The following is a 16607-nucleotide window of genomic DNA, read 5'->3' as shown; positions in this document are numbered from 1 at the left end:
CCTGTGCCGTAGGCAAAATTTGGATTATTTTTTTTGAAAAGGAATAGTTGAGGTAAAGGGATTTTTCCTGACACATTTCTGCCTGAGGTCACCCTAAGCATGTGGATATATAACTAAAGATTTGCTCATTTGATCTTTCCATCTATATGTCCACCTTGAGGACAGAGTCGGCAAATGTATGGCCACCATTATTCGCAAGTAGTTCTTTTGAAAGGACACAAGAATAACAAGTGTTTAATTTGAATGTTTTTAGCAAAAAGATTTTGGAGTCAGAAAGAATTATTTTCCCATGTAAAGCACATTGCAAATGGCTTTACTTCCACTTTTTTAACTTGTAGATTTTACCTGAAGAACAGATTGAACTTGATGGAGGTGTCTTATATGTAGTATGTAATTATAATAATAACATCAACAAATGTGTTTAATGAGGCGCAATCAATTTAAACGTATATGCATTCAATTTCAAGGTGTCTGTCAGAAAAACTGTTGGTTAAAAAATTGGTTAAAGGGCATGTAAAGACAAAAAAATAAATTCCCATTTTTACTTTCTTTAATGAAAAAGAAACCTATCTCCAATATACTTTAATTAAAAAATGTGTACCATTTTTATAAGAAACCTTACTGTATGGAGTAAAATTCTCCCTTCATTTACTGCTGCTGGAATTGTCAGACGGTCCCTGCTCTGCAGGAAAACAATCACACTTGTGAACAGCAGAGGGAGCCCCCACGCTCTGTTTGCTTCCCTGTAGAGCAGTCGGCGACTAGGTAAAGATTTGTATTAGATTTTATTTTGCCTTTACATCCCCTTTAACTCCAGCTGCAGGGAAAAAGATCATGGAAACAGATTTAAACAGATAAACTGGGATTCTATTTGGAGTTAGAGAAAATTTGTATTAAACAATACAAAAACTATACAATCCACATTAGATTACATACATGACAACAGGACCCAGTGCAGTCTGCATATTCTGATTATTAATCAATCTTGCTGTATAGGCTTCTGGCAGATATTATTTGACTTGTGCTGTTTTGATAATTTATGAAAATCCCTAAGCAGCCCAGTTCGCAATGAGCATGTTTAACAAAGTTACAAGATAGTGACCCCCTGTGTCCAACTTTGAAAGCATAAATCATTTGTTCAATATAGGCTTCTGGTGCAGTAAGTTCGTGTTTATGTTTAGTATATAAAATACAGCATTTCTAGCATTGTTCTTTTTTATAATTTACTTCCCCTTTAAAGAGAACACTATTCTCATGTTCAAAAATCAATAGCAGTCATTCTAGAAGCAATTATAGCATATTAAAGGAAAGTGTTCATATTCTGAGTAATAGCTTGTTCAACATTCTTCAGTTTCTGAGACTAAAGCTGGCCATAGATGCAAATATCCGATTGTACGAATCATCGTACAATCTGACTTCCCCATCTCCCGGCCTGCCACTAACCATTCAGATCAATATCTTACCAGTCAGATCAAATAAAGTAGTTAAAGTTCAGCTCCTGACAACAATCGTACGATATCTATGTCTGACAAAGCTAGTGACAGTCTCCCACTGAAAATCGTATTACCGGCAATACACGCAGAGATATTGTCCGATATTTCTAACCTGTCTGATCAACCAAACGACCAATCTCCGCTGGACGAAAAATGACGGGACTCTCCACACACGGTCCGAAAATCATATGAATCCTCGATTCGTACGATCGGATCTTTGCATATATGGCCAGCTTTAGACAGGGAGCAGGGAGTGTTTAATTATTTTGTACATAAAATATTAGATAACCTTAAACTATACAAATAATGCTTTAATTTTGCAAATAGTACTAAATCAAAGGAAACCTAGGCAGACATGGGGAGAACACGGTCTAGGTTTCCACTGGGTATTTCAGCTTCCTTTCAAAAATACAAGCAGGTTAACCTTTGTATGCTTCCTCTGGGGCAGGAACAGATGAGAATAATGTATAATCTCTGTAAAGTGTTGTGGTAATATGTTGGCCCTTTATAAATTACAGTTAATAAATAAACTCACTTGACGGAGGTCATATGACCAAGAAAAGCTTTTTCTTTTTGTAATATGTAAGCATTTTTTAAATGTGGAAATTTAAAAATATAAATTATGAAAGAACAGCCTATAATTTCCACAATCCGCTTCAAGAATTTCTTCAGATATTTAACCAGATTACAGGCAGATGATATTGCAATTTAAGAGCTGCACCTTCTAACCATACCGTTATTAGAAACGTTCACAAATTTACTTTACACATCATTTCAAGCGTGAAAGAAAAGCAATTATATCAACTGCAAGCTAGCATTTCACTTCAATCGTGTTATTTAGGGCAAGTACAGACAATTCATTATTCTACAGGATACCTTATTACCCTCTCTAAAGGTCTACAAACTCAACTAGTATCACACACTCAAGGTGTAATTATTTTGATGGCTGATCATAATATGGTGATCAGTGTTCTCCCAAACATACTTCCGCACCTAGTATAAGATGAAGAAGTCATTGAGTGGGGGGAAAATGAAAATGTGCCTTAGCCTAAGCAAGCCTAAGCTACCAGAACAAAAACATTTTCACAGGCACCAGAAGAACTGTAAGATTCAACAAATACAGTGTGCAGAAAGAAGACAGTACTACTGGTTGCAGTGTAAAGTTTTCTATGACAGCAGCCATGCTGGAGGCTTTAAGAGTTGGGTGGCTGACCCCACCTAGGAAATATGGCCTGGAGAGAACATTGGATAACGGATCCCAGTTTTGATAAAACACACTCGTGGCCAAACTCATTTTTCAAAGCGCTATCCAAAAATTTTAAAGGAATAGTTCCGAAAAAAATAAAAACTGGGTAAATAGATAGCCTGTGCAAAATAGAACTGTCACGTATGGCTCCCTAAATTCAGAACAAGTGCAAAGCTCCCTGGTCATGGCTCAATCCTTTGCCTGTAGCAGCCGCCTCTGGCCTTCGCAGGAGCCCTCAGCTACTCAGGTGCCACCAGGGCTTACCTTGAGAGGAGCAAAGCAGATGTCCTTAACGAGCAAAGGGGCACGGTTTCCAAGGTTTTGCACGGAAGGCAACAGTTCAGGGAATAGACGAAAAGCATAGTCACGCAGGCCGGGGTCGGTATAGGCGGAGTTCAAGCAGGGTCAGACAGGCAGTGGTCGGTACAGCCGGAGTTCAAGCAAAGTCAATCAGGCCGGGTTGGTACAGGCAGCATTCGAGGAATAGTCAGATGGGCAAGGGTCAATACCGGTTCAAACAAGACAGAAATCGCACGAGGATACTAACAAGTTAGACCTAACAACAGGCAATGAGTTTGGATTCAAAACCCCTTTAAATATTCCAAACGCCAAACAAAAGTGATGACGTCATGCGCACTGTTCGTAAAACACGGAAGTGTGCACCACACGGAAGTGTGCGCCACACGCACCCGAGGACACACCGGCACAAACCGAAGAAGGAGAACCACTTGCTGGGTGTCCGCGCCGCCCCACTAGACCACCACAGTATGTTACATTACCACCCCCCCTCGAGAAGGGGCTACCAGACCAACAGGCTTGTTAGGAAACCTAAGATGAAACTGATTCCTAAGATGATCAAGCCTGACATCAGACACAGGAACCCAAGAGTTCTCCTCAGGACTGTATCCCTTCCACTGTACTAAGTACTGTAACTTACCCCGCACAAGACAAGAGTCAAGGAGTCTCTGGACTAAAAATTCTACCAACACTGGACGGGGAAAAGATTGTTGTCAAACCTGTATATCTGGTTTTAAAAGAGAAACATGAAATAAGTTAGAAATTTTAAACTTATCAGGCAGCTTGAGACGAACAGAGGAAGGATTAATAACCTCCACATAAGGATATGGACCACTAAACTTGGGTCCCAATTTGAGAGAAGGGACCTTAAGTTTAATATTCTTTGTGGATAGCTCTCTCCAACAAGTGTCTCCATTCCTCAAAGGCCCATTTAATAGCCAACAATTCTCTATTACCATTATCATAATTGGCCTCAGAAGAAGAGAATTTCTTAAAAAGAAAAGTAACTTGTTAGTTATTGGATGCCTTTGGGAAAGAACTGCTCCTGCCCCAACTTCGTGGGGAATCTACCTCTACAATAAAAGATAGTGTTGTGTCAAGATGAAGAAGAATAGGGGCAGACACAAACTCCTTCTTTTAGAATTCAAGGCTTGAATAAATATTTTACTTCCTTGTTTTATGATGAAAAGTCAGGTATTTCCCTTCCCGCCCCTAATTTGCATATGCATCATATCATAAGGTTCAAGGATTCGGCGGAATCCTAATCCTGCTGAAAAAGGCCGAATCCTGGCCGAATCCCGAACGGTCTGTCGTAGTTTGCAAAACTTAAAAACCTTTGGGTTACACCCAGTCCAATACGGCCTTAACTTTCCCGGGATCCATCTTCAACCCTTACCAGAAATGTTGAACACCAAATATTGTACCGAAGGAACCTCAAAGGTTCATTTCTCTAATTTAGCGAAAAAATTGGTTTTCCTTAACCCGACTAAAACCTCATGCACATGATGTCAGTGGTCACCTAAGTTAGAGGAAAAAATTAAGATGTCATCACTACTAATAGCACAAGTAAATCCCGGAAAATGTCATTGACAAATTTTTGAAACACTGTGGGAGCATTGCATAGGCCAAATGGCATGACCTAATACTCGTAGTGGCCATCTCTGGTGTTAAAGGACGTTTTCCACTCATCCCGTTCCCTAATGTGAATGTGATTATAAACACCTCTGAGATTAAGTTTAGTATAAACGGTAGCATTCTTTACCTGATCAAACAGTTCAGACATTAGCGGTTTTTGATGGTGATTTTGTTGAGACCACCATAATCAAAACATGGGCGAAGGCTCCCATCCTTTTTGCCCCCAAAAAGAACCCAGCACCTGCAGAACTGGAGGGTCTAATAAAGCCTTGTCAGGATTTTCTTTAATATAATCTTTCATAGCCTGAGCCTTAGGCAAGGAAAGGGGATATGTTTCCCTCTAGGAGAAGTAGACCCTGGGATTAGATCAACAGGGCAGTCATAGTTTCTATGTGGGGGTAGTCTTTCTGCGTTTTTTTTTAGAAAACACATCTGCAAAATCAGCATAGGACGAAGGTAAACCCTTCTAAAGAAGCCACATTTGAGGAGAAATTAAACAAGAATCGATACACTAAGATCCCACTGAATAATTTCCCCAGTTACCCAATCTATGTGGGGGTTGTGTACCTGTAACCAGGGTAACCCCAAAATTAGAGAAGAGGTAGAACCATCAATAATGTGGAAAAAAACTCCTCAAAATGCATATAGTATACGTGGTAAAAGCCATAGATTTTTGGGTTACCAGACCTGACCCAAGTGGGCTCTTATCAATTGCCGAAATTCTCATAGGCGGTATTAGGGGGAACAGGGGGAATGTTATATCTTACTGCGAAGGCAGCATCTAAGAAATTCCCCGCGTCCCCAGAATCCACAAAGGCAGATATTTTAACTGAACCCACAGATCGCTGTAGGAATGTAGAGAGGAGCACCTCAGGGGTCAAAGGAGCAGCGGCAGCATGATCTCCGGTGTCCATCTTTGGCCTGTTGTACTGTCACGTACAGCTCCCTAAATTCAGAAAAAGTGCTAAGTTCCCTGGTCCCTGGCCTTGGGAGGAGCTCTAAGCTACTCAGATGCCGCCAGGTTTTACCTTGAGAGGAGCAAACCAGATGTTCCGAACAAGCAAAGGGGCAAGTGCGTTTCCAAGGTTTTGGGCGGAAGGCAACAGTCCAGGGAATAAACGAAAAGCGTAGTCGGGTACAGGCGGAGTTCAAGCAGGTCAGACAGGCAGTGGTCGGTATAGCCGGAGTTCAAGCAAGGTCAATCAGGCCGGGGTCGGTACAGGCAGCGTTCAGAATAGTCAAGCAGGCAAGGGTCAGGATTGGCAGAGTTCAAAATAGTCAGGCAGGCAAGGGTCAGAATTGGCAGAGTTCAGAATAGTCAAAACTGGAATCAAACAAGACAGAAGTCACACCCTGAATACTAACAAGTTAGACCTAACAACGGGCAATTCGTTTGGATTCAAAGCTCCTTTAAATATTTGAATTTCACGCCAAACTAAAGTTATGACATCACGCAAGTGCGCGCTGTGCGCCCTAGGACAAACCAGCTTGAACCGAAGAAGTCCAGTCTCCCCCTAGACCACCAGGGTATGTTACAAGGACATGTTTTCAATATAGTTAGTTAGCCAAAAATGTAATCTATAAAGGCTGGAATGACAGATGTCTAACATAATTGCCAGAACACCACTTCCTACTTTGTAGCTGTCTTATTGGTTAGTCAGTAGCCAATCAATAACTTTGGGGGGGGGGGCATATGGGTCATAACTGTTTGCTTTTGAATCTGTCAAGCATGCTAAGGACCAAAAGCAAACTCACTGAACAGTTATGTCCCATGTGGCCCTTTAAAGTCGCTGACAAACTGAGAAAGAGCTGCAAAGCAGGAAATTGGGTTCTGGCAGTTATGTTAGACATCCAGTAACTCCATACTTTATCTATTTATAAAGTTTTTATTTTTACACTGAACTGTTCCTTTAACGCTCACTCCCTAGTGGATGTTTGCTATAAGAAATATATAGTGAATAAAGAACCACCTCTTGTAAAATAGAAGGATATTATACATTACTGAGGAGTTCCATGACCATATAAAAACATGAGAATGAAGGCCTCGTGTTTTTATACAGGTCATGGAACTCCGAGGTGACTTCTAATATCCTTATATTTTGCAACAGGCGGTACCTTTAAGTGCCAGCAGAATTTGATATCCCGGTACATGAAATGACAGACGATTTTGAAACATTTTGTGCTCTCTCACTTTAAGGGAAACCTTTAGTTTACCCAGGAAAACTAAACATTGTTTTTTTCCGGGAGAACCTGAGATTTCTAAATTTCATGTATTTCCACCTCTGCAAAAAGATTTATAGCTCTAAATACCAAAAAAAAATCCTAGTTTCTGTTTTGAGCCCCTGAAATGAAGTGATTGTGTTAAAAAAAGGCTTTAATTCCTCATATTTTTATGCAATCTTTTTGTTCAAACCCACTGAATTAAAGTTGAAAGTCTGCTGTTCAACTGCATCCAAGTTGTTTCGAATAAAATTCATTGTGGTAGTGTACAGAACCAATATTATAAGTTGTCTGTCCAAATATTTATGGGCCTTACTGTATGTCTCTCTACTCCTAACTATCAATCAAAGCTTGTCTAAAAGTAGCGTTTTTAAAAAAAAAAAAAAAAAAGTATCAACATTCTGAAAAATCACTTCAATGGTTTTATTTTGCTGCTCCGCATATCCTACACTGTATTAGGTACCAACAAAAAGCACCCTGAATAGGATTGCCAGACTTTCCCAAAATTTACGGATTTTGGTGAAATATCTGAAAATTGCCTCAAAGCTTCAACTTTCCAGCATCATATCGCCCCTGTATCATTATGTATCAAAAAAAAAAAAAAAAAGCAACCTAAATATGATTGCCTGGGGTCATCCAAACAGTTTGATGCCAATTGTGCATAGGATTACCAAAGTATCTGGCATTTAGAGGCCCCAAAATGAATTTAGTGCTTATGAAAAATCAACACATTGACTGCATTTTTTGTGGTGTAAAAACACAGAAATATAGTTTTACCCCCCAAAAACATATATATTTTTGGAAAGTACATATTCTACCGAATCTAAAATGGGTTCCCATGCCTTTCTGCTCCTAACTACTGAGTCGCAAGGCTTTCCCAAAATTGGCGGTTTGAGACCCACTAACAGTATGGAGACCCTAGAAAACCATATATTTTCCAAAAATACACATTCTGACGAATCTAAAACAGTTAAATACTGCAAACTACCAAACTGCAAAGCTATGCAAACAATGCTTTTTATGAAATTTCTGAAAATCGTCACAAAGCTTGCATTTTACCCCATTATATTACCAAACATTTCTAACGTACCAGCAAAAGGCATCCTAAATATGAAGGTGCCTACTAAACAGATAAATACAAGAGGTCCTCTGCACTCAACCCATTATCAGTATATTTAAGACATTGAGACATTTTGAGCATACAGCTACTAAAAAATGCCTTACCCTTTAAACAAAACAGGGATTGTTTGTCCATATATTGCAAAGCTATGCAAACAACGCTTTTTATGACATTTTTGAAAATCATCACAAAGCTTGCAATTTACCCCATTATATACCCCACATTTCTTACGTACCAGCAAAAGGCATCCTAAATATGAAGGGGTCTACTAAACAGACAAATATAAGAGGTTCTCTGCACTCAACCAAGGCATTGAGACATTTTGTGCATACTGCTACTGAAAAATGCCTTACCCTTTAAACAAAACAGGGATTGTTTGTCCATATATTGCAATATATTTAAGATGGCCAACTACGTCAAAGTCATCCCATAACCTGCCAGTCCTACTCTCCAAATTGCATCTGATTCATTAAGAATTCTATTGCTTCATTATACATTTTACAACAACGTTTTACCTGCAACTTACTTGCTTAAATATATTGATAATGGGCTGAGTGCAGAGGACCTCTTGTATTTATCTATATGTATTTTGTGGTCACATTGCACCCTCGCCTAATGGTTTTAAAAATTAGTGGTGAGCACAACTTTCCCTTGTTTGTTATTGTCTACTAAACAGGTTGATGCCCAATATGCATAGATTTACCAAACTATGTTGCACACAGAGACTCCCAAATGGATATATTATATATATTGCAGGCAAAATTTCCATGGGCAAAATGAAGTAAAGAACAGAGCAAAATTGTATAAAATGAATAAAATCCAACAAAACCACAAAAATCAATGCTATTTTTTTTGCCTAGTGTAATTAGCAGTCAGAATCAAAGTTTGAATATTTTAGCATGGCCAAATAGGTTTTATGGACAGAAATAAGCCAGCAACACCTACGCAAAGCTGAAAATTCAATAAAATGGCTAAATATGCACCAAAAGTTATTGTGCAGTGAGATAAGCAAATACACTATTCGCAATGGCAATAAAACATTTTTTTTCAGGCAAAACAACACATGATGCACAAGTGTGTGGGCAAGTATGTGTGAGTGTTGTAAATGTATAAAAACCCCTGATCCCCCAAAAACTGTATGTGAGTGTAAGTGTAAATGTAAGTGTGTAATAGTGTGCGTGTGCGCGCGCGCGTGTGTGTGTTAGACTAATCTGGGTGAAGGCTGGCTGAAATAGAAGTTGAAGAAGAGGCAGGAGGGTCCCACGACGATCTGGAGTCCGTCCACACGCTGGATCCGGTAAGGAGTGGGGTGGATTCTACGTGTGCCTGCTGCTGCCTATGGGGCCCCTGGGCAATTGCGTCCAAGGGCCTGCTCATTTCCCCCTCCTGCTCGTTGTCTAGGGACAGGGGAATGAGCAGAAGGCGAAGGTGCGGCTTTACAAGTATCTGGCATATAATGACGTTATTGCATACAAATTCTGCTGCAGGTACTGAATCAACAAATTTGATACATTTTTTTATGCTGTTGGCATAAAGCAACTAGGCATTTTATTATGCGATTCATCAAGGGAGCCCATCATTTTTCTTTTTCCACTATCTCCCTCTTTACCTTTCTCTCTCCAAACTCTTCTCCTTCTGGGGTCTCAACTGAGCTCCCTGCTCTTTCTCTCTTGCTGTTTTATATTTTTCTGCACAGAAAAGCAATAAAGAAAATCTTACAAAAAAAAAAGCTTCCACTTTCCACCTTATTTTCTCTCACATATCATTAGGTACCAAAAAAACATCCTAAAAATTGGTGTCCAACGGTTTGATGCCCATTGTGCACAGAATTACCAAGGTATTTGTCATAGAGACCGTAAAATTTGGTTAGTGCATGCATTTTTCATGGCATATATTTCTACTACCAAAAAAAATAAACTGCCTGATTTATGAGTGGGAAAAGTGGGAAAAAAATAAGTTAACCCTAGAAAACCTCATATTTTCAGAAAATACACATTCTGCCAAATCTAAAATGGGTAAATGTGTCTTTGTATAGCAAGGCTATACAAAATATAGTAGTTTTCATGTCATTTCCAAAAAAATTCTCTCAAAACTTGCATTTTTCCCCAATATATGCCACACATTTCACAACATAGCAGCATAAAACATCCTAAATATGAATGCCAGGGGACTACTAAACAGTTTGATGCCCAATATGCATAGATATACCAAACTATGCAGTGTACAGAGGGGCCCAAATGAAAATATACATATGAATTTTCATGTCTGACACGCTGGTTGATGAGTGTCATGTCTGAACACTCTGTTTGCTGTTAAATGTATTATGTGTCAAAGACCACCTAACAGCAAAGAGACCCTAAAAAGCTATATTTGTTTGGAAAGTTTCTGTCAAATCCAAATTGAGTAAACGTGGCTTTCTACTGCAAACTACAAAACTATGCTAAACATAATGGTTTTAATGTGATTTTAGAATATTGTCACAAAGCTTTCAATTTAACCGTCCCACATTTCGTAATGTACCAGCATAAAGCATCTAAATATGAACACTAGTGGTCTACTAAACAAATATGCATAGATTTACCAAATTATAATAACGTAATATAATCACTGAAATAACATACAAAAAGTGTTGCACAGTGTGGCAAATGAATATGCTATTTGCAATAAAAATAAGGCAAAAAAACACCACAGTGCAAAAAAAGGCACAAAGGTATTTAAGTGTGTATATGTATATCTATGTTCTATGGCACTTAAGAGCATTATACCCACAGAATGTATATTCTACCTTCTGTGGCACATAAAGGTAGAAATGCCTAAGACTTTTCTTAAAGGAAAACTATACCCCCCAAACAATGTAGGTCTCTATTAAAAGATACCGAGTAAAACAGCTCATGTGTAAAACCCTGCTTCATGTAAATAAACCATTATCATAATAATATACTTTTTTAGTAGTATGTGCCATTGGGTAATCATAAATAGAAAATTGCCATTTTAAAAAATAAGGGCCGCCCCCTGAGATCTTAAGATTCACTGTGCACACATACAAACTACATGTTAGGTCACATGAGCCAATTAACAGACAGAGTTCTGCCTTTTGCTTCCTCACTTCTTCCTGTTACAGTTAGTGTTGTAGTATTTCTGGTCAGGTGATCTCTGAGGCAGCACAGATAGAGTCACGAAATGGTGGTTCAAGGCAAGAGATGTAAAAGGGCAATATTTATGTAAATATATATTCCAGTTTGGCAAGATTCTTTAATATGTGATTCAATTTGATATAAACTCTGTTGCTTAAGTATTCATTTTGGGGGTATAGTTTTCCTTTAATAAAAATGTAAATCAGAAGTCCCAAATTAACCTCTAAAAGAACAGATGGACTCACCCCAATCTACTATAAAACATCCAGACCAACAATTTTCTAAGACAGCATGTTCTTACTCCAGAGATGATTGAAGAATCCACTTGTTTAAGACCAAAACCCAATAAAGGCCTGGCATCTTTCAAAACCATTTTTTTAATATTTAGTATAAAAAACAAAAATGTAATCAGTGCCTCAAATAATTGTCAAACTATGGGATTCCTTTCCTTAGTTAATACGATCAGGAACCAAACATTAAAGGGCAAGTCATCCCCAAAATACATTTTTACCTAATAAAAGAAAACACAATGCTAAGCAACTTTCCATTATACATTTATTGAAAATACGTTTAAACTTGTAAAAAAAAAACCATTGAAGCATTTGCTTAAAGAGATACTGACACAAGAAATTAAACATTTTCCCCATCTATCATAACATTGCCTTTGCATGCTATTTATAATTTTGCCATAAAAGTATCTGCCCAATTCGTGGCAGATTCCCCCATGTTCTTCTATGAGGGGGCTGCCATATTTGTGCAGCACAAGTCTGTTAGTATAAGAAATTAGACAGGTTTAGAAGGGACAGTCAGGTTGGCAAACCAGTCAGGTTTAGGAACTTCAAGTAACAATTACAAAAACAGACCTATCAGCAAAAAACACTTAACATGACCTATAGGTAACTTTTAAAGTATGTTAATATTTTTAAGAATTGTTTTTCAGTGTCGGCATCACTTTAACTCCTGGTTGTTACTTTTTTTTTAAAGGTAAGTTTTATTTCTTATTTTAAACACACACATCAATCATACATACAACAAATAAGTACACTCGCAGACTAAACTGTAGAAGTTAGGTAGGAAGAAAATATGGCACAGGCTATCACCAAGCATAACACAATACAGTTATTGAGAAGTTGAGATGGACACCATCAACTCCTGGTTGTTACTTATGAAACAATGTTGCATAAGTCTGAGTTCCCCATCAAAGTCTGCTGGCTGATCAGAAAGGGACAAAAAAACACTGCTTTCAATAGCAATACACATACAATTAACTTAAAAACCATAGAAAATTTGAATGAAAATTAATGTATATTGCAAAGTTGCTTAGATTTGTAAGATTATGTTTTCTTTTGTTAGGCAAGAAATACTTTTTGGGTTGACATTCCCTTTAATGGAGATGACAACTGCTTGACAATTTCAAAGCTCTAAATTAGACTGAATTTTTCTCTCTCTTTCCCCTTCAGCAGACATAACAATTAAAAGATAACAGCACCCTGACACCTGCATTAAAAATGCTCCCATATGCAACCCAGTGGTAGACATGAGAATAGCACTCAATAGTAAAACAACCAAGCCCCACCATGAATCCTCCGGTTACACTGTGTAGGAGAAAAAATAGCTTATCTGAAAGCAATTTCATTGTGAATTGCTGTCGCTTTCTAAAAGCACAGGGTCAGTAACAATGACCTCAGATTTTGCTGCCTACACACCAAACTTACAGCTAAAAAAATTAATTTGTTGGTGCAGGAATAACAATTTATATGGTACAGTGAAAGATTTGTAATAAGATAAGATTCTTATTACATAAGATAAGATTCGTAGAAATAAAAAGTACACCATAAAAATAATGACAGAATCCCTTTAACAATAGTGTGGGCAGCCATTGCATTTCATTGTGCATGACCCTGTGCTTGCCAAAACAACCAGCCCAGCAACATACAAATTCTTTCTGGAAGCTACTGCCTCAGTAACAGTTCAAATCTCCCTACTCTAAACGACAATTTTCAATTCTCCTACTGGGTTCATGATAACATTTTCAGAATTGCAGACTTTTTCTAAGCAAACTTTGACCAGTAGGATGCTGAAACCTACAGGTAACCTGCTTTTTGGAGGGTGGTATCTGCTCCCGCTGTCATTTGTACATGGGTTATAAAGTATTGTTGGTGTATTACTATAGAAGGATATTATAAGTCACCTCTGAGTTCCATGACCTGTATAAAAACACTCAGCCTTGTGTTTTTATATGGTCATGGAACTCCTCAGTAACTTATAATATCCTTTTATTTAAGAGAGGGTACTTTATATATATATATTTCTGTGTTTTTTACTTTGTTTGTATACGTTATGCTATTTAAATAAGTTTGTCTGTCCCTTTCTATTCCCTGTCCCGTAGCTGAGACTGTTGGCACACTGTACAAGCCAGCTGATTAACAGACCTGTCTTTCCTGGGAAACTATGACAACATTGTTTCATAAGTAACAACCAGTGCCAAATACTGCTTTCATTGTCAATTGTTTCTGCAAACAACATTAAAAGCACTGACATTTTTAATAAAGATGCTTAGAATTAAGTTTTCTTTTATTGTTGACTTGCCCTTTAACTACAACGACCACGTTTCACATCCAGGCGAGTTAAACAGGTTGACTGGCACAGATTTGACATCCCCTACCTACAGCCCTCTGGCCTAGTCTATATGCCTCCTTCCTTACACATACATTAGTAGGCCCCGGTCTCCCACCCACACTTCATTCGCCCCCCTTACCTTTCCGTCTCTTCCGCCAGGGTTCTGTTCGGACAACTACACTCCCTGCCAACCTAGACGCTTGGAGTACAGACTCAAAGGGAAGGAAAGTTCCAACCGCGACGTTTCTGTACCCTGGCCCGGTAACCAATCACACTGATTCCTGTGACTGACTGCTTGTTGGTACGGCTGCGTGCAAAGAAGTGTTATACTGTGACTACTATCTTCCAGGAATAATAACCTGGGGACCGGAATAGCTCTTAGTTGGTTCCCCAACTTGCCTAATATAAAAAACTCAATTCAACGTATGTGGATATAAACTGCTTCTCCTCCCTCAAAATACTGGCAGGACGAAATATGGCGGACGAGAAGCAAGCAAAATACCGCGAGAGGATGATGAAGCTGAGAGCCTTTTAGTGACGTAAATGTTTTGCTAGTAGATGGGGGGGGGAAATTCTGCAAAAACCGAAAAGTTTCTCTAATCTCTAAGCTAAAATCTTTAACTGCATGAACAAGTTACCTGGAGATTGTTGAGCGCAGGTTGAGGATAACCCGAAGGCTGACTACAAAATAATGTCAGGCAGCAATCACTAGGGAACTGAGACGTATAACCTTTCGATCTTATCTGCTTTCTGTATTGATAAAGAAAAACCTACTGGATTTATAGTCTGGACCAGGGCCGGGCCAAGGTATTTTGTCACCCTAGGCAAGATTTTCAATGAGCGCCCCCAGCCCCTGTCCCATTGTACCATTATTCCATCACGATGTAAGGGCAACATTTTTTACCATATAAACCATATTAATTCAGTTGAATTTTTCCTATTTTTTTTTTATAATGGAACCTTACTACAAATTAATGATTGTAGATTTTGTTTAATGTATTTTTAAGTGAAATACACAGAAACAATCCTAACAAAAAAATCATAGTGCAACAGCCCAATCTTACTCCACCAGTCAACCCACTTAAACTAACACCCCTGTCACTGCACAACAGTCCAAAAAGTTGCATCAGTCCATCTCTCTCCACACAGCACATCCACCCCAGAGTCACATCACAAAACAGTCACAGCACAGCAGCTTAACCATTATATCCCAACAGTCACACACACAGCAGTTGAAAAGAAAAGCGATGGAGAGATTTCCGGTTGCCCCAAATGAACCGCAGCTCACCCTGCGCAGTCGTTCAATCCATTCCTTTCCTGTGCCAGAAGACAGCCGCTAGAACCATTGCGCAAAGTCAGCATCCGAAGTTTAAGCCGCACTAGCACTGCCTACATCCTGACACTTCTAGCTGCGTATCCTGCCTGACTCTAAACGATCACAGGAAGAACAGACAGCGCATGCGCAAGGAGCGTATAGTCTGTAAGGAGCGCTGTGCTCACATTACCAGAAGGCGATTTGTTGCAGGCAGATTGTCTCAGCTCACTGACTAAATGTTGAAACAAACCAGTTGAGCAATGGAACAAATGTTTTAAACAGCACTAAGATGTGTGCCCCTCCAATGACTGCGTCCTAGGCAGGTGCCTACCCTGCCTACCCCTAGTTCTGGCCCTGGTCTGGACGCAAGAATTAGAGGTCGTTAGTGCTTGGCTTTGAAGTAGTACAAAGGTTTGCCAATTGCCAGCGTTCGGAGGTGTAGCAATTCTTTTGAGTTTCAAATCATTACCCTATTCCAAATTCCGTTTTGCACAGGACAGAATAGTTCTCCCATGACTTATAGTATACATTCCCATAAAGAAGTTATTACTGAGTCAATGTGGGATGATAATACAATAATAATGATAATAAAATGAGGATGTGCCTAATGTCACCTACAGCAAACCAGTGTGAGCTTGGGTCTCGACAGACATTCTTCATTGTGCCACAAAATCAACATATTTTCCAGAATTTCCATAGCAGTCTGAAAAGCATCAAAAATATCCCTGTAATTCTTGAATGATTTAACCTAGAAGTCTGTCTATCACCTTTCTTCATCCTATTCTACTTGTTTTTTTTTTTGTATAGTACATTTTCTTTAATTTGCCATTAAAGTGATTTCACAATACTACAACTGTGGGCCAAATTAACTTTTTGGCTGTATAAAAAGTCATACTTCATATAGCAGTGCCTCTGCTGATTGTGCTACAAAAATATTTATAGCCATTGTATCATTCTGGCATAGTAAGATCAGCACAAAAAAATCCATTGTGTTATGCACATGAAAATTGGATTTTTTTTAGTATAATAAATATTAATAACAATGTAATTGTATTTTGCAGAGCAGTCTCAAGATTCTGCAGTGAAGTACATTAGAATGGACAGAATGTATACTTATGTGGAATTATCTTATTGTCTGTTTTTTCCTGGTTGTAAGAAGAATATGTAGGAACACAAATTAAGATTTCTTTTTATAGTCTTTTTTTAAAAAAAACAGTCAAAAGGGGCCACTTTATTAGTGTAAACTAATAATAAAACATCTAGTAACTGTATATAGCAATTAAAATTAGCAGAATATATTTTAACCACAAAACAAACACGTGTACCAATTCTTCTTGCATATTGGTTTATAATCAGAAAATATTTATAAAACGTGCAGTTTTAGGAATTGATTGTACTGTACTCACTAAGCGGCATCTAAGGGAATTGTGGTACTAGTAAGAAGTTCCTCAGAAGTTATAACTTATAAGTTCATGATATAACTTTTCACAAGTCTGGAAGTTCAAGATGAGTCAGTAACATCTTTGGA

The 16607-nt window shown here is 38.5% G+C and overlaps 1 protein-coding gene across 25 annotated transcripts in view; it reads right to left on the bottom strand.

Annotated features, from left to right (window-relative positions):
• The window catches only part of tab2.L (TGF-beta activated kinase 1 (MAP3K7) binding protein 2 L homeolog), a 102565-nt gene extending 88305 nt beyond the window's left edge, over window positions 1-14260 (bottom strand). For 22 of the 25 annotated variants that reach the window (XR_005961253.1, XR_001935749.2, XR_005961252.1 and 19 more), the window contains exon 1: window positions 13904-14260. The gene's annotated coding sequence lies outside the window, so the exon portion shown is untranslated. Of the gene's footprint in view, window positions 1-9620; window positions 9700-13903 lie in introns of all 25 variants that reach the window. The other 3 variants (XM_018263155.2, XM_041562830.1, XM_041562831.1) reach the window with 1 other exon arrangement.
• Window positions 14261-16607: the final 2347 nt, after the last annotated feature.

This window comes from Xenopus laevis, chromosome 5L (genome assembly GCF_017654675.1).
Source record: "Xenopus laevis strain J_2021 chromosome 5L, Xenopus_laevis_v10.1, whole genome shotgun sequence".
Lineage (NCBI taxonomy): Eukaryota > Metazoa > Chordata > Amphibia > Anura > Pipidae > Xenopus > Xenopus laevis.
This window is presented reverse-complemented; position numbering and strand designations above follow the sequence as displayed.